Here is a 19,856-nt window from a genome sequence, read left to right as displayed (position 1 = left end):
GGTATTTAGTAGGAAAAAATACATAGAATGACCATTATGATTTCTAGCAAACAATCGTTGCCTATAGACTTGTAACTTTTATACACAAAAATGGTAAACTGCCCCTATATATGCAGATACGCAACACTGAAAGTTTTGGACCCTTTCTTTGGATATTCTCTATTTTCTATTCTGACATACAGTATCTCACAAAAGTGAGTACACCGCTCACATTTTTGTAAAGACTGGCACTTATTAGAATCATACATGTATGTCAGGCTTGGCAGTGACCTTGATTAGATAAAAAAATATATATTTATTTTTATTTAATGTAAATCATAAACACTTTAAATCAAAATATTTGTATCTGTAAAGAAATATATATCTGATAGAGATATCACTCTTGTTTTATACTGTATATGAGGTGATAACTAATGATGGCTAAAGCTGCTTGATTTTGATTCAAGGCACGTTCAGCATATACGTTAACAACTTTGCAAACTTTAAAGCGAATCTTATGCAGCATACACACGGTCGGACTTTTCGACTGGACTGGTACGACGGACCGAGTCCGGCGGACAATCCGATCTTGTGTGGGCTTTATCGGACCTTCAGCGGACTTTTCCAGTCGAAAATCTGACGGACTTTAGATTTGGAACATGCTTCAAATCTTTATGTCATAACTCCGCCGGAACCAGAAATCCGCTCGTCTGTATGCTAGTCCGATGGACAAAAACTGACGTTAGGGCAACTATTGGCTACTGGCTATCAACTTCCTAATTTAAGTCCGGTGTACGTCATCACGTACAAATCCGTTGGACTTTGGTGTGATTGTGTGTAGGCAAGTCCATAAAAAGTCAGTCAGAAGTCCGTCAAAAGTCCGTTGAAAGTCCGTCGGAAAGTCAGTCAGACTGGTCCGGTCGAAGAGTCCGCCCGTGTGTACGCGGCTTTAAAACGAAAGTCAATTTGAGGAAAATCTTAAAACTCAGTTCTTCCCATTTTTTAATGCTAATAGGCAAGGGATTGTCAAACAGCCGTCAGGGAGAACATGTACCAATGCACAAAACATATATATTTTTTAAATATTGTTTGGCAGGGAGCAGCTCTTTCAAAATGACTTAAAGCGAAGTTCCACCCAAAAATGGAACTTTCGCTGTCCGGATTCCTCCCCCCTTCCGGTGTTACATTTGACATCTTTCAGGGGGGAGCAGATACCTGTCTAATTCAGGTAATTGCTCCCACTTTCGGAAAAAAATTTGCCGCAGTGTCCGCAGCGATCTGCGCCATGTCCGGCCCCTCTTCCGTCCCACCTCCTGTCTTCTGGGAGACACACAGGTCCCAGAAGACAGCAGGGACCACTCAGAAAGTGCAGCGCGACTCGTGCATGTGCAGTAGGGAGCCAGGCTGTGAAGCCGCAAGGCTTCACTTCCTGATTCCCTTACTAGCAATGCCGTCGCCTCCACCCAGAGCCGAGGGGATGGGTCGGCTTTGGGTGAGGACATCGCAAGCACCCTGGACAGGTAAGTGTCTATATTTTAAAAGTCAGCAGCTGTAGTATTTGTAGCTGCTGACTCTTATTTTTTTATTTTTTTTTTTTTAGGGGGTACTCCGCTTTAAAGTGAATTATTTTTAAAAAAATTTGCATGTGAATAATATGCTTGGAGATACTTTAAACCTGCCTGTTAAAGTGGATGTAAACCCGATCCATGAAATGTATATATTGCACATATATCTGCAGTGTTTTCTTATCTATCTTCAAAGCACTAAGTCCAGTGTCTTTCTCCTGCTCCATTCTTCTGTTATCAGCATGATAACTTCTGACAAGTTCTCTGACACATGTGAAAACCAGGCTGAAATCTGTGTCAGGGTGGGTGCAGAATGAGGAAGTGAAAATTTAACATGATCTGCACTTTCTAAACAGTATATAAAGCTGAAGACAGAAGATGTACATGTAAAACTTATGTAGGGAGATTTGTTTCATCTCTGTGTATCATCTGAGGCTGTTCACTTCACTGGTTATATGTGAGGGTTTACATCCACTTTAAGTGGCATGCCTGTAAGATGTACTTAAGCAAAATTTACATTTTTTAAGAAAATAAAATACCTTTTGGCAGTAAGCCTTGGTTCACACCAGTGCAGCTTTGAAATTGTGCTACTTTAGTGTGATTTCAAGGCTGCAGATCAGTACAATTTCTTTGCTACGTGCGACTTCATTAAACAGAAGTCTATGCAAGTCGCAATGAAATCAGAAAAAAGGAACACAGCAACCTTTTTCAAAATCGCTGCCACATGAGTTGCGGCAATTTGAACGGTTCTATTGCCAGCAATGGAGTGCGACTTGTCATTCGGAACTGTCAAATCGCATGACAAATCGCACCGGTGTGAACGAGGGCTAAATGACCATTCCCAAACAATTTTGTTGTGTTTGTGAACAAAGCAATTTTTATAATTCATTCAAAGCAATTTTCTAGGCTAATAGGCAAGGAAATGTCAAACAAAGGGCACAGGTTGCTGAGCAATGCCATGGTGGACCAATGCAAACAAAATGTAAAAACGACAATTTTAGCGGGGAGTAACATTAAATAACTAATAATAAGCAACTAATAATCCTATAGCGCATGAGGGAGGAAAAGAGAAAAATGTTTTTGCGCAGCAGCTAATCTAAAAATCCCAATCCTCCAAGGAATAAAAATACAGTATTAAAAAATATTGAGTAGCGTTCGCACCCACTTCCAGGTAGATAGAAAACAATTACAACAATATTAGAAAAAATAAGCTTCCTTGTACCGATAATTCATTCTAAAATAAGTACCATGTACAATGAATCATTGCTCTTTAACTCAGGTCATATATAACATTGTCTGCATAAAACCTTATCACTGCTCAGGCTGCGCTTAGTGTTCCAAGTAGTAATACCCAGCAGACCAGCTGTAGCTTTTAAAACTCTAGAGGCTTCAACTAGTAAAACAGAAAAAAAGAACACTAAGGGGTTGATTTACTAAAACTGGAGAGTGCAAAATCTGCTGCAGTTCAGCATAAAAAACAATCAGCTTCCACATTTTTTTTTTGTTAAAGCTTAATTAAACAAGCTGAAATTAGAAGCTGATTGGCATTCCATGCACAGCTGCACCAGATTCTGAGTGCTTCAGCTTAAGTAAATCCCCCCCAATATATCATTACTTTTAAACTCAAGATATACATGTCACCTCCGGCATAAAACCTTCTTCCCACTCAGATTGCACTCAGTGTTACATATTCTGTACTTGAAACACTAAGTGCAGCCTGAGCAGTGATAAGGTTTTATGCCGACAGTGATATATACTGTATATAAACTGAGTTAAAGTGCAATGATGCATTGGGCTTGATTTATTAAAAGCAAATACATAAAAAAATAAAATACATAAAAAAACAAAAAACTGCAAGTGCAGTTGCACTCTGTAATCTCAGTTGCTCCGGACCTTAGCAAAAGAGGGGAAGCTCTGCTGACTTACATCATCCAATTATGTACAAGCAAAAGGCTCTTTTTTTTTTGTTTGTTTTTTTTATAATTTTCCTAGCATGTGATTAGGTATTATTTGCAAAAGTGAATCTTCAACTGTGCTAAGCTCTGGAGCAAATGCACTTGCAAAGTGTGTAGTCTATTTGCCTTTAGTATACCAACCCCATTATATATGGTACTTAATTTAGTGTGAATTTTTAGTATTACAAAATTTATGCTTATTTATTTCTAATATTGTTGCATTATCATTATTTTCTATCTACCTAAAAAGTTCGTGTGAGCACTACCTAATACTGTTTAACCTTCCTGGCGGTATTCCCGAGTGGGCTTGGGGTGAATTTTCACTACCAAAAGCGGTAACCCCGAGCCACGCTTGGGATTGCATCGCAGGATCCATGTACAGCGTACTTATCTTGCCCCCAGGATCCTGCGATGTCCTCCCCCTGTGTACTCTGCCTGATCATCCACCCAATCAATTACTGTTCCGGGCTCCGTTCCCTGCGAGCGTTGCGACGCATAGGTGGCAGAGCCTGGCAGCAAGTTCAAAAAATGAAAAACACATAACACTGTAATCTGTAAGATTACATTACTGTATCAAATCATTTCACCTCCCTTTTGTCCTCAGTGCTTTGTCCAGTGCTCTGCCTGCATTTTTATATTATATATGCTGTTCTTTCTGCCTGTAATCTTAAGAATGTCCATGGCAACCAAAAAGCATCTCTTTATGTCAAAAGTGGTTTCAGACCAGCTAGAAAGCAGCGATAGTAAATTAGAATCACTTGCAGAATTGAGCGATAGTGATCAGTGGGGAAATTCGTCATGATACTGAAAGTGACGACAAAGTCAATTCTGCAATTGAGCAAATTTCTGTGTTTTTCATTTGATTACATTATTGAATAACATTTATTATTCGTATTATATTATTTGTTATAATTATTTATAGTTATTTATTATATTATAATTTATGATTTAGTGTTTCTTTATCATACTCGGGATGTCTACTAGACTCTTGTTTGGACAGATTTAAGTGTGTCATTACTAAGAATCACAGGCCTACAATATAAAAAGCCAAATTTCCATGCAAAACAACGTACCACTTTCAGATTAAAAAATCTGACATAATCATACTGCCAGGGAGGTTAAAGCTGTGTTTTTATTCCTTGGGGGATTGGGATTTTTAGGTTAGCTGCACTACATAATACTGTTTTACAACATTTAATATACACAATGTCTGGGGGATGCCTTAGTCCCCTTTCAGATGAAGTGGAATCCGTCCGTCCACTGACCCCTGCAGAGCCGGCAGATGACAGGTCCGTGACCACTCCACTATGCAGAGCAGACACGGATACAGCCTGCTTTCCTCTATGGGGCAGTTGGATGGAAACGGACTACATGTCTGGATGGCGAACGCCATACATCTGTTTTTAGCTGATTTTTTCGGATGCCCGGCGGGTGTCAGTGGCTCTGCTGCCCCATAGAGAACAATGAGTGGACCAATCGAGTCTGCCTGAAAAACATCACGTGAAGTGTATGATGTACTAAATCAAACATTTACATAAAAATGATGGTGTATGAGGTGATTCCGCACTATGGACACTTGTAATCCACGATTTATTAGAAAATATGAAAAAAGGGGGGGTTTAGGGACTTTACATGAAATTATGGCCTGGTAAGGCCACTTATTTCCATCCCTTGGGACTTTAAATGAAACCATGGCCTGGTAAGGTCATGTGTTTCCATCCCTGTACTAGTAAAAGTGGGGAGAGCAATGAGGGTGGGACTTTACATAAAGAGCATGAGAGCAAAAAGGTAGAATTAGTGCAAAAATGGGAACATTTAATGGGTTCATAAAGATATAACATGCAATTGATGATAATCTCTGTTACAATCAATAAGAGAAATTAACATTATACATAATAGCAATAGTGGTACATAATAATATGAACACAAGGGTATTCCACAAAACACCAGAATGGCAATAGTATAAAACCATTAAATAAAGAGTGTTGCCTTCGTGACAAATGGCCTCCGAATCCTGTAGGTACGAATAGTAGGTACTTGATAAGATAGTGAGAAACACGACTTTAGTAGCTCTACGCGTTTCGTGGCTTAGGTGCCACTCATCAGGAGCAAGCACGTGTGATATCTAAAGTAGAATTGAAAAAATTGAGTATAAGGGTAATCTGTTAATGGCGGACATGAAACAAGGTGGGGTAATAATAGAGACCCCACACAATGGACATGCTTACGCACTGTGGTTCGTATGTTGGTGGCTAAAAGCAGGGCACCGCCCGCCACTCGGGGACACCACCCCCCGGGAGCTGAGGTGGACAGATCAAAGGGGGCAACCCACCAGGCGCCATCCAAAACCGGCATGACCCCACAAGACAAACCTGTGTATAAAATGAAAATGTGAAAATAAAGCCAGGAGAGGGAACTGGGGTGTGTGAGTGAAGAGACGGGGAGTGAGATGAAGGGGATGGGGATTATAGCATGGTGAGAAAAAAGGGGGGGAAGCCCATAGGATAATGCAGGTGGAAACTGGAGAGAAAGGAAGAGAAGGCCAAGTGCCAAATGGAGAGTGAACCAAGATGGAGCAGTGAATGGAGGTGGAGAATACCTGGGTGCAGTAAGTGAAAAGGAGAGGAGAATAGCAATCCCCTGGCAGGCGTGACATCCAGTGTAGTGAAGGCCTCGGGAGCCAGCACGGCCAAAGAAGCGCCTTTATAGGCGCCACCAGGGCGGCCGCCCACCAGCGTAACGCCGCACATGCTAGAGGGAGGGGCGAGAGGCACCGCCGATCGTGGCACCATGACACCCGGCCCAACATCGCTGGGGACCCGCCCATGTGATGCGCGAGAGTGGAATCCACCTGATCGGGCGTGTCAGCGTCAATAAGGCGTGCACGTCCGACGTGTGCTGCGTGACGCTGACGCGCAGTGGCGGCACCCCCACCCCTCCAAAATAGGGGAGGGGCCGCCAGGTGCATCACAGCACCCAGGTAGAAGGAAGCCCAAGCCAGTGGGACAACGCCCGACCACTCAGACAACCAACAGTAGGAAACCTAACAAGTAAAAATGGATAAAAAAGATGGTAAGGTAATGTTAAAAAATAAATTAATGATAAAAGAAATAACCAGTTAAACCCCCATGGGGTCATGCCGGTTTTGGATGGTGCCTGGCGGGTTGCCCCCTTCGATCTGTCCACCTCAGCTCCCGGGGGGTGGTGTCCCCGAGTGGCGGGCGGTGTCCTGCTTTTAGCCACCAACATACGAACCACAGTGCGTAAGCATGTACCTTGTGTGGGGTCTCTATTATTACCCCACCTTGTTTCATGTCCGCCATTAACAGATTACCCTTATACTCAATTTTTTCAATTTTTACTTTAGATATCACATGCGCTTGCTCCTGACGAGTGGCACCTAAGCCACGAAACGCGTAGAGCTACTAAAGTCGTGTTTCTCACTATCTTATCAAGTACCTACTATTCGTACCTACAGGATTCGGAGGCCATTTGTCACGAAGGCAACACTCTTTATTTAATGGTTTTATACTATTGCCATTCTGGTGTTTTGTGGAATACCCTTGTGTTCATATTATTATGTACCACTATTGCTATTATGTATAATGTTAATTTCTCTTATTGATTGTAACAGAGATTATCATCAATTGCATGTTATATCTTTATGAACCCATTAAATGTTCCCATTTTTGCACTAATTCTACCTTTTTGCTCTCATGCTCTTTATGTAAAGTCCCACCCTCGTTGCTCTCCCCACTTTTACTAGTACAGGGATGGAAACACATGACCTTACCAGGCCATGGTTTCATTTAAAGTCCCAAGGGATGGAAATAAGTGGCCTTACCAGGCCATAATTTCATGTAAAGTCCCTAAACCCCCCCTTTTTTCATATTTTCTAATAAATCGTGGATTACAGGTGTCCATAGTGCGGAATCACCTCATACACCATAATGTAAAGTCCCACCCTCGTTGCTCTCCCCACTTTTATTATTAGAAAATATAGTATTACACTTATATTTGTTTAAATGTCAAACAGCATTTAAAAGCAGGAAGTCCGGGACGTGATGTGCTCCATGGACCCAAAACCGGAAATGATGCAATGATGATGTAGCTCCGCGGACCTACAGCGTCGTTGCATCACTTCCGGTTTCAGGAAGTGTAAGTGTAATACTATCTTTTCTAATAAATCAGGGTTTATAGAATTACACTATGGAAATTTTTTTTTTGATATTTCCATGCATGTATGAGACAGCTGGGGAAGTGGAAGTAAGGACAAGGAGAGTCACCTTTGGGTTGCTCCAGGATATCCATATACAGCCAGGTGGTGCTGTGAATGCTGGCTGCCCTTTTCAGGGGGGAGATTTCTGGTGAGTGAACTAATAAGAGGGGGGCACGAGTGGAGAAACCAGGCACATCATATGCCATTTGTGGAATCCTTCTTGTTGAAACACCAGGAACAAATGTTTTCATAGCAGCACTATACTAAGGATTTATATTATGGACACATGATTCTTTGAATGATTTTTGGAGCACTATATTAAGGACGTATAACCATTGTCACTTTGTATATTTTTTTTAATCACATAAAAACTGGAGCATCAGTCACTTTATATGCTATTTGCACTAATTACTCCTACTTGGAGTCACTGTTTACTTAGTGTACTACACCATGTGTATTTGAATATGGCATTTTCTGTACAGTTTTCTATATGAGGTTTTTATAAGGCACCTATCATTTAAAGCAGCACCACATCCCCTTTTCAAATACCCTATAAAAAATACAATTTAATTTGCAGCGGAATGATATCTTCCAGTCACTTCATTCTGTTTGTAAACAAAGCAGCCAGGATTTCCTTCACCAGACATTTATCCTTGATGAGGGTCTGCTATGGATTTTAAGGAAGACCACCCCCCCCCAAAAAAATAAAAATAAAAAAGAGATAAGGTCCCTCCCAACTCCATAGCAGACCCTCCATAATACCACAAATAAATAAATGTTTCCAGCAGCCAGAGATTGATGCAGACCCAATTTGCCCATTTAGCTCAGCAGTTCTGAGAACCATGTACAGATAAAGTTTGCTGGGAACCCCACATTACAGTGAACTGAAACTTTATCCTTAGTAATAATGTGACATTGTCATAAAATATATATTTTATGTTTGAGCATAGTAATGTCCATACCCCTGTGATGGAATGCTTTTTTAAAATCCCAATTAAAAAAGATATTCAGATAAACATTGTACTAACAACCTCATTTTAATCTGAATCGTGTCCCCACTTTCTGGAGCAGTTGCATAGTATGTTTAAATATAACTCCATTAGGCATCAGAGTTAGACCACACAGCCCAGAGCACTCTATCATCTGATAGTCCTGATCAGGCACACCCCTCTCCTTTTCAGCACTACAAGTTTGTGTGAGGACACTTGTGATGAAGAGTGTGGCTGTTACCTAAAGTAGCTATAATGGTTCAAGGTTTTTTACACTAATGCATTCTATGCATTAAAGTAAAAAACCTTCTGGGTGCAACTCCCCTCCCCCAACTTCCCCTTATACTTACCTGAGCCCGTTCTCCATCCAACAATGTGCATTAGAGCAGCAGCTCTCCCGGGTCTCTCACTCCTCATTGGCTCACACAGCAGCTGGAGCCATTGGCCACTGCTGCTGTCAATCACAGCCAGCGATGGAGAAAGAGAGAATGAGGAGTGGGGCTAAGCTGCACTCATGTGTGAATGGACACACAGAGCGTGGCTTGGGAGTGAGCTTGACTGAGTGCCCCTCATAGTAAGAGGCTTGCTATTAGGGGCACTCAGCAGGTGAGAGGAGCCAGAGCAGCGGACCCAAAAAGGAGAGATCAGGGCTGTTCTGTGCAAAACTATTGCACAGAGTAGGTAAGTATACCATGTTTGTTATTTTAAAAACCTTAACAACACAAAGCGTGGGATGCAGAAAGCAGCATTTTGCCTAGACACAAGCTGTTTGCGTCCTGTGGTGCCCATCCATCTCTAACTGCAGGTAATTGTTTCATGTACAATTACATGTGAAAAGTCATGGACAGTGTCAGTCTCTCATTGATTTGTACAGGCTTTCCTCTCTGTGGCTGATCAGAAATACCTTGTTGTACCCACCACAGAAATATGTTGATCTTGGTAGTGTGTAGCCCTAATCAATTGTGTGCATGAGCACTAACAGTTATCTGGGAAAATTTTTTCCAAACAATTTATTCAAAACCAAATTGGCTATCTATCTATCTATCTATCTATCTATCTATCTATCTATCTATCTATCTATCTATCTATCTATCTATCTATCTATCTATTTAGCTTCTATCCAATACTATGTAGTGTAACAGATTGCTAACATTTTGCAACTGCCGGTGTCTCAGAAGAAATGTCCATTGCGCACCTACAGTGTTATACTGTTAGCAGGTTCTACTTTTAAAACCATAATAAGCAAATTATTTTTCTTCACAAATTATCACACTTATAGGGCGTACACACGGTCGGACTTTGTTCGGACATTCCGACAACAAAATCCTAGGATTTTTTCTGACGGATGTTGGCTCAAACTTGTTTTGCCTACACACGGTCGCACAAAGTTGTCGGAATTTCCGATCGCCAACCACGCGGTCACGTACACCACGTACGACGAGACTAGAAAAGGCCGGTTCAGAACCAAGCACGGCACCCTTTGGGCTCCTTTTGCTAATCTCGTGTTAGTAAAAGTTTGGTGAGAGACGATTCGCGCTTTTTCAGACTCGTGGCTTTCAGATCGTTTTCTGCTGTTCAGTTTGTGCTTGTGGGTTTGTATCTGCTCTTCAGTGCATGCAGCAAGTTCCGCGTGACTTTAGGTAGTCATTGTATTCTTGTTCGTTCGTTACTGGTTTTCAGGTCACTCTTCATAGGCCTTGCTGTTCTTCAGTGCGTTCTGTTACTTCGTTCTGAGCAGCCAACCGTTTTCTAGGCATGTTTTGTATGCGTACTCCTCGTAGAGTTCGTGCTGTGCGGGGGCTTGGTGTTGGGGTCCTGACCTTGACACAAGTCCAGTCCATGAACAGGGTGGGGAGGAGTTCATGGACCAAGAATTGGTTGCTCCAGCGTGACCAGTTCTGTCATATGCCTTTGCTCCGTGAGATCCGTGAGAATAATCCTGATAATTTCAGGAACTTTCTCCGGATGACGGACCCCGTGTTTCACCGTTTGTTGGCTTCGCTGACCCCCTATATCAGCAGGCAGGATACCTGCATGAGGCAAGCCAGCACTCCGGAGCAGAGGTTGGTCGCTACCTTGTGGTATTTGGCCACAGGGAGAAGCCTGCAGGACTTGAAGTTCTCGACAGGCATCTCCCCCCAGGCTCTTCTTTGTGGACATTTACTGCTTGTGTTTGTTTGAGCTGACCCTGACAGAAATGTGTGGAGTCCAGAAAATGTTGTGATTGTGTAACCTTACAAAGCACTGTTGGCTGTTATTTACTAAATGTAAAGACACTTTTCACTACAAGTGCACTTGCAACTGCACTGAAACTGCACTTGTAGTGCAAAGAGGATTTGCCCTTAGGAAATTACCCCCATTTTCTCATAAAACAACAATTACATCACCCCAAAAGTGTTGTAGCGTTGAGACAATAATCCACACATTCTTGATGAACAATCTTTTTAATACCTGCACAATCACATGTACATTTACCAAAGGTTTTTCTGACAAACCGACATGTTTGTTGTATAACAATTTTTGTGGTGTCATTATCCAAAATCAAAATGTCCATTTTATAGAAAACAGGCCTGTGTAAAACCCACAAGAAAGACACAAATCTTGATCTTACAAAGTTCACATTTGGTAGAACTTGAAGGCAATATCAGGCATGAGTATTTAGGAACTGTGTTTGATATAGCGTTCAGATGGGGGGAAATCACCCCTGGAAAAGCCAAATTTGGAAGATGCACACAAATTTCACAATGTCAACATGTGCTATCTGCCATCAGGGGGGATCAAGGGATGTGTTTTGGGGGAGAAAGCCCTTCCTCACGCTACTTTATTATTGAGGAAGGGGTTGCACCCCCAAAACGCGTCCATTGAGCTCCCGTGATGTCAGATAGCACATGTTGACACACTGTGTGCATCCTCCAAATTTGGCTTTGGGAAAAATCACAAAAACATTTTGCACATTGTAGCACACAAAAGAAGAAAGTGATTTGGAGTGGCTTTAAACTCGCCCCAAAACATCAATGATGTTTTTATATTTTGGAATAACATCATTGATGTTTTGCTTGATGATTTCCAATTGTAAATTACACCCCATGATCTCCCCGATCAGGATCTGGGCACTTTCGGATGTGAAAGAATCTGGATCCACACCCTCACGATCACCTAAAAAGAGAGGAAACCCAAAATAAATTAGGTTTCAAAAAAATGCCGGCATCCATCTCTTATCTGAGCCTGTGGTTGCAGACACTCACCTGTTGTGGTGACTACTTCCACCACGTCTTCTTCCTCCTGCTCAGATTGTGTTGGGGGGATTTCACCTTCTTCCAGAGGGGGGGCTCTGGTCTCCTCAGATGAGGGGTGTCCTCCGAGTCTTTTCTCCCCTATGTAAAACCAAAATGGTATAATTAGCACACATATATTTGATGCCAGAACTATAAATAGGAAACATTGTTTGGAAGTGAGGTACAATTGTCTGTTTTGGCAGAGTTCCAAGATGTTGCATTTTTAGTGCCCTTTGTCAAGCTGCAATACTTTACCTGTTTAGTACAAGCTTCACAGATGTAGCCCCCCCTATAGTATACACTGGAGCACCTATGTGGCCCCCCTGATCAAAATGGTGTTCTTGTGTCCCACACTAGTGCTCCAGTGTCCAGATGTGAAAACAGCTGCTCAGTGTCCGCTCCTTACACAGAATCTAGTTTGCATTTCATTCTAGTAACAAAGCCATCTACACAACCCAATTCTTTGAAGCCAAGTATAGGGCCTCAAAATGGTGGCCAAATGCATATGGCCTAAACAATGGTATTTTATAGTCCGAAATAAAAATGTGTGATCCGAACGAATAATGTGCCCATGAACATGAAAGTTGCCATTTTAAACTGTACAACAGTTCCTAAAAGAACATGGAGCAGCACGAACGTAAGAAACATAAAGAATAGGAACACAGCACAACTACTTACTTTTTTGCAGCACTCTCCGGATCTTTCTGTACTGCTCATGTTCTCGTAATTTGAGGTCCGACCACCGCTTCCTGAGCTGATCTTTTGATCGTCGTACCCCGAATTTCCGGTGCAGACTCCTGACCACTTTCGCCATGATCTTGGCCTTTCGGACATTGGGGTTGGGGTAAGGCCCATACTTCCCGTCATAGTCGGCCCTCTTCAGGATGTCCACCATCTCCAACATCTCCCCAAAGGACATATTTGAGTCCTTAAATCTCCTTCTGGATCCAGACGTTTCAGGCTCCGGCCTTTCCTCCTCCTCCTCCTCGTTGCTACAATTAGCAAGCTCCTGCTGTCTCTCGGCCATGTGCTCTTCCCCCACTGCGCCGAACGAAAAGGGGCGGGGAATAGACTAGAAAGAACGTCAGGGGCGGGCGGAGTTATACGCATGCGCAGTGTGTATAAAGCGTAACACGCGCGCGTCTTACGTACGATCTGTGAGCGGAGGAAGGAGCATCGGAGACGCCGATCTTGATAACGAAGGTAGGATCTAAACTTGGGCCTATACTGCTTCAAAATGGAAGCCTATATTGTAACAAGATTAGGGGAGTTTTGCCTGACATTAGGGTTTGTCTTGTGTTGTGTCTTGCAGAGAAAATAGATGGTTTCAATGACCACAATTTCCTGCCCCTGTTTATTGACAAGTACAGAGAGCTGCCCTATCTGTGGCAAGTGAGACACCCCCACTATAACCACAAACAGAAGAGGCAGGCAGCACTGGAGAAACTGCTGGAGTTGGTGAAGCCGGTGGTCCCCACAGCAACCATCCCTTATTTAAAAACCAAAATTGGTGGCCTGAGGAGCACTTATCTTAGGGAGCGCAAGAAGGTCACAGATTCCCAGAGATCCGGAGCTGCAGCAGATGACATTATGTCCCCAGGCTCTGGTACTATGAGAGACTGCGATTTCTGTCAGACCACACTGAAGTCAGGGAATCCCTCTCTACTCTTCCTTCCACGCTTCCTTCCATACCAGCTGAGGCTTCTGATGTCCAACCTGGGCCTTCCAGCCAGGAAGAAGTGGAGGAGCCCAGCTGGAGTCAGGTATAGCATTCCTCTACAGATTTCTGGGCAATAAAGAAATTATGTTTACTAGATGTTATTATTGATCATTAATTGCTGATTAAAAAAAGTGTTTTACATATCAATAGACAGTAGTGGGCACCCAAAATTGGGACAAGAATGCAAAATGCTGAGCTCAGAAGGATAGTCTGTTATAATTGTTAACATTCAATTTGCAACAGTCAGGAGGTGAAAATTGTGTGTGATTGATGAAAACAATACTAAAACTATGTCCCTTTTCCATACATAGGAAGACCTCAGCCAGGAGGAGGCTGTGGAATGTGGCAGTCAGGAGGAGGCGGGGATTAGTGGCAGCCAGGAGGAGGCGGGGCTAAGTGTCAGCCAAGAGAAGCCTGGGACAAGTCGCAGCCTGACTGAGTCTCAGGTCCCTCCCCTCTGCCTGCCATACAAAAGGGCCAGGAAGGCCACTCCCAGTCCTGTGCAGGATTCAGCATACAGGCTGATCCAGGAGGCTTCTGCGTCCCTCAGAGCCTTCCCCAGTCCTGAAGAGGCCTTTGCCTGAATGGCTGCCACAAAATTGCAGGGCATGCAGGAGGGCCAACGCAGGCTCTGTGAGGACCTGCTTTATAAAGTGCTACGTAAGGTGGAGAGTGGGGAACTGACACCCAAGACGGATGTCATTGAGATGGACGATCCTCCTCCTCCTCCTCCTCCTGCTGCCACAACTCCACCACCACAGCCAAAGCCTGTAAGGAAGCGTGGAAGGAAGACCAAAGAGTGATGACCCTGGGTTCAGTCTGATCTGACAGAAGATGCAGTCTCTCGTATGACCACAGCCTGGGAACACAGATGTCATCTGCTGCTTTCTGGATCTCTGGGACTTCTGGACCAGACTGCACTCCCTTAGATATGGACTCCTCAGGCCACCAATTTTGCTTTTAAATAATTGATGTCTGCTGTGGGGGTCCAAGGCTTCGCCAATTTCTGCAGTTTCTCCAGCGTTGCCTCCCTCTTTGTTTAGTTGTGACCCCTTAATACATTTTTTTGGGGAAATTCTACTCTCCTGTGTGTGTTTTCATCCAAAAAAGACAGTTTGTTGGTGAGGATTCAGGTACATTTCTAAAGTACAATGTGAAATTAACAAGGGACAACAACACCAAACAATCTCCTACAGATTAAATAGAACAACATATCAATGGTGTTGTGGGAACTTGTCACAAAAAACACACAAACATTTTCGGGAGTACAAATCAAAATCACCACAAAAAAAAAAAGAGAAACACAAAAAAAGATTCTACATTAATGCCAAAAAAAAAAAAAAATTATACAAAAATATGTTGTCAGATGTGAGAAATCAAAATATATTGAGGGAATCCCGATAAATAGTAACGAAATAAGTTTGTGAGAAGTGTGTGTGAATATGAGCAGCAAAAATACTTAATTCTTGTCACATTATAAAGAAGAAGAGAGTGCGCTGTATTAAACCATTTTGAACATTGCAGCATGACGAAAGTGCTGTATCCATTGCGAACGCTAAGTTTACCAGAACGAGTTGTCCCGTGTCGGAATTTCTTCTGAGCATGCGTGGCACTTTGTGCGTCGGAACAGGCCACACACGGTCGGAATTGACGCGATCGGATTTTGTTTTATCTCCTGCTCTCCAACTTTGTGTGTCGGAAAATCTGATGGAAAATGTCCGATGGAGCCCACACACGGTCGGAATTTCTGACAACACGCTCCAATCGGACATTGTCCATCGGAAAATCCGACCGTGTGTACGGGGCATTAGAGTATTCCTTGAATTAGTGCTAATTTAGTATATGGTTTACTAGAAAATCTTGCAGCTTGTATTTTGTTTTTTTTTGCAGAATTCCTGACAGTATTCTGACTATCAATATTACAATCTACCAGTCTAATTTGACACTTTCCTAACAGTATAATCAGTGGAAGTGCTTTGCACCCACAACAGTATGTTCCTTCAGATTTTGTACAGTGCAGTTCAGTGCTTCTTCCCCATCATAATGTGAACTGCTCTCTTTTGAACCACAGCCTGGTCCTGTTCTCTAGACAGACATGTGTCTCACAGGAACATAGGTTTGTGTAATAACTGCCAACTAAAAACCCCTTTCCCCTTCATCACTTCCCATCAACCTGTCAAACGGGATAAAACATCTGCCTTCTTCAAGATTGCTGTTTGGCATTAAGGTGACAGGGTTTAGATATTGATCAACTATCACAGCAAAGAATGAAAAGCATGGACCAAAATTCTGAAAGTAGATCAGTGATTCTAACTCGGCTACCTAAATTTATGCCCTCCAGGCTCCAAGTCGGTTATGCCATGTCTCCTGAGAATTAAAAGCTCAAATAACTAAAAAGGAGCAGCATGGCAGAGCAATGACTTCTGCTGGTAATTAACAATTGCCTGTCAAACATACAGACTGGAGGAAGCATTTTTGAGGGTTCCTAATGTTTAAGTAATAAAGCATAGTCACACCAACAGTCCTCTATTTCTTTTGACAGTCTGAAGTTTCTGTTACCGAGTGGGCGAAACTTTTTAAATATTCTAAGAAACTCAAGGGGGTGAAAGTATGAGTGGGACAACCAAAGGAGGGATCACAATTCCATGGAACTTACCAAGTAGAAGGAGTAGATGGGAATAAATGTAGGGTGGTTGTAGGTGTCCAGCATCCTCTCATAGATCAGAAATGGTGTTTTCAATTTAATAAAAGCACCTAATTGATACTGCTAGAAGGCTTTCATTTTTTTTACAAAGGCTCCTTTTGGTGGTGAAAGTCATTTGAGAACAGTAAACTTGCTCTGTATTTATGAAGCTTTTGCTATAGATAGTTTATAAAACATCAAAATATATCTATAAGCAGGGAGACTATTAACTATGTAAGTTCCGCACCTGCTCCGAGAATAAGGCTTACAACTGTAACTAGGTTCCAATGCAATAAAAGTTTTGTGATGTGAAACTCTGCTCCTGCAAAACTTTGCTTTAATGGCACCTTCCAGCAGTTTACATTACTGCAAACCAAATTGTCAGCTTCTCCTCTTCTCCACAGCTCCAAGCATTCTTATTAACTGTGGTGCTCCCATAGTGAAAGCCTTTTTTTACTGAAGCTTACCATAGATATGAGAATCTATCAATGGGAAGGTGTAACATTTGACCATCCTCAAATGGTTCACCCTTCTACCTGTTACTTTCTCTCCTCTGACTTAGTCAACAGATCTTGCCGGGTTGTAAAGCGTATTCTATAGGAGTTATTAATCAATGTTTTCACCCAGATTTCAAGCAACTTTTACCCAAGATTAGTATAACTTTCACTCAAGATTCTCACGTTTTTGGATCAAAATATGTGTGAAACTTTAATGAAAACATGTGATAAATAGACCCTTATATCCCTGTAGTAACCATTCAAGTAGTGGTTGGAAATACACCTTCATTTCACATAGAGATACCCTCTTTAGACAAATTCTTAAGCTGGCTATGTACCAGTAGATTTTCTAAATTTTACACAAAACTCACAAATTTTCAGTACATTAGACACTTTATGAATATCATTTCAAAGTAGTTAATTTAATTTCCTTTCAACATTTAGTTTTGGAACAAATGGACTTTACCAAACAAAAAACCACATAGACCATTAGAAATTCATTTGTTTGAGAAAAAATGTCAATCCTGCCCCTTTAAATTTTCTTAACAGTGTGGTTGAAAACAAGCATCGTTTGACCCCACTAATATTTAGAAACATGAACAAAAGTTTCCAAGGAAATCCTGCTAGTGTATAGCCAGCTTTACCCAACCAGTAGGGAGATGGTTAGATTAGATTAGGGATGAGCTGAACATTCCCCCCCCCGGTTCGGTTTGCAGCAGAACATGCGAACAGGCAAAAAATTTGTGCGAACACCGGTAAAGTCTATGGTACGCGAAGGTGAAAAATCAAAAGTGCTAATTTTAAAAGCTTATATGCATGTCATTGCCATAAAAAAAGTTTGGGGACCTGGGTCCTACGCCAGGGGACATGTATAAATGCAAATAAAGTTTAAAAACTGCCATTTTTTTCAGGAGCAGTGATTTTAATAACGTTTACAGTAAAACAATAAAAGTGAAATATTCCTTTAAATATCGTGCCTGGGGGGTTGTCCTTAGTATGCCTGTAAAGTAGCGCATCTTCCCCATGTTTATAACAGTAACATTTTTTCTAAAGGAAAAAATGTCATTTAAAACTGCTCGCGACTGTAATGTATTGTCGGATCCTGGCAATATAGATAAAAATACCAAAAGTACCCCCAAAAATTGTGTGGGTGTCCCCCCAAAATCCATAGCAGGCCCTTAAGGTCTGGGGAATCCCGCACCAACATTTTTTTTAAAAGTGGCGTGGGGGTCCCCCAGGCACTATGTACTCTGAACAGCAGTATATATACTATTCGGCCTGCCCTATATACTATGCAGAAAATTGAGCCTTAGGTGTTGGTGGTACCAGAACACTGTAAGCCCTCACAGTTACTCTTGTTGGGCGCAGGAACGGGCCCTGCTGTGAAATATTAGATCAAAAATTGTAATTATATGCCCCTGTTAAACAGGGGCAGAACAATTGGGCCTTGGGTGGTGGTGGTGGTAGTGCCACAACACTGTAACCCCTCACAGATACTCTTGTTGGGTGCAGGAATGGGTCCTGATGTGAAATATTAGATCAAAAAATGTAATTACATGCCCCTGTTACACAGGGGCAGAAAAATTGGGCCTTGGGTGGTGGTGGAGGTGGTGGAGAAAACCAGCATTATCGAGATTGAGGAGGAATAGGATAGTCAGCATTAGGTATGAGCTCGATGTTTGAGTTGAACGTAAGTGAGTGAACAATATGCGGCGTTTGCAGCAAATTCAAAAGTCGTGGAACGCTGTTAGTCACGGTGACGTAAACGGGTTCCCTGCCCCCTCTGATGCCACATGACATCAGAGGGGGTGGGGTCACCCATTTACATCCCAGGGTGGCCCACCCTCAGCCAGCAGGAGCCTCCAATGGAGGCAGAGTTATTTCCAATTTTATCGGGTCTTCGGACGCTGTGATTAAAGATGAACGGACATCGCGGGGCAGTTTTTTTTAATAAAGGACTTGTCCCAAATTTTCTACTGTAATTTTTAACATTTTGACACTTTTTGTTGGTGAATGTGTAGGGGTACAATGTACCCGATACCCATTCACATGGGGGGGCGGGATCTGGGTTTTCCCTTTGTCAAAGGGGGCTTCCAGATTCCGATAAGCCCCTCATCTTCAGACCCCCACAACCACCGGGCAAGGGTTGTGGGGATGATGCCCTTGTCCCCATCAACATTGGGACAACATGTTTTGGGGCAACCCCAAAGCATCCTCCCCATGTTGAGGGCACGTGACCTGGTACAGTTCAGGAGGGGGGCTCTCTTCTCCCCCCTTTTCCTGCAGCCTGCCAGGTTGTGTGCTTGGATAAGGGTCTGATATGGATTTTGGGGGACCCCTAAGCAATTTTTTTTATTTTGGCTCGGGGTTCCCCTTAAAATCCATACCAGACCTAAAGGGCCTGGTATGGATTTGGGGGGACCCCATATAATTTTTTTAAATTTTTGGCTCAGGGTTCTTCTTAATATCCATACCAGACCTTAAGGGCCTAGTATGGATTTTGGGGGGGACCCCCACGCAATTTTTTTTTAAAATTTGGGTGCAGGGTTCCCTTTAATATCCATACCAGACCCAAAGGGCCTGGTAATGGACTGGGGGGAGGGACCCATGCCATTTTTTTCAATGATTTATATCTACATTGCCGGGACCCAACAATACATTACAGCTGCGAGTAGTTTTAAATGACATTTTTTCCTTTAGAAATGTCAGTTTTCTGTGGTATTGTTCTAAACATGGGAAAAATGTGCTACGTTACAGGCATACTAAGGAGATTACCCAGGTATTATATTTAAAGGAATATTTCATTTTTACTGTTTCACTTTAAGCATTATTAAAATCACTGCTCCGGAAAAAATGGCAGTTTTTAAAACTTTTTTTTGCATTGATACATGTCCCCTGGGGCAGGACCCGGGTCCCCAAACACTTTTTATGGCAATAACTTGCATATAAGCCTTTAAAATGAGCACTTTTGATT

The 19,856-nt window shown here is 42.4% G+C and overlaps 1 protein-coding gene across 3 annotated transcripts in view; it reads left to right on the top strand.

The window, feature by feature from the left end:
• Positions 1 to 19,856, top strand: part of DPP6 (dipeptidyl peptidase like 6) — a 1,451,270-nt gene that overhangs the window by 732,030 nt on the left and 699,384 nt on the right. The window lies entirely within an intron of this gene.

The sequence above is a fragment of the Aquarana catesbeiana genome, linkage group LG05, assembly GCF_042186555.1.
Source record: "Aquarana catesbeiana isolate 2022-GZ linkage group LG05, ASM4218655v1, whole genome shotgun sequence".
Classification (NCBI taxonomy): Eukaryota; Metazoa; Chordata; class Amphibia; order Anura; family Ranidae; genus Aquarana; species Aquarana catesbeiana.
The sequence above is the reverse complement of the archived record's forward strand: the minus strand, read 5'-3'. Positions and strand labels throughout refer to the sequence as shown.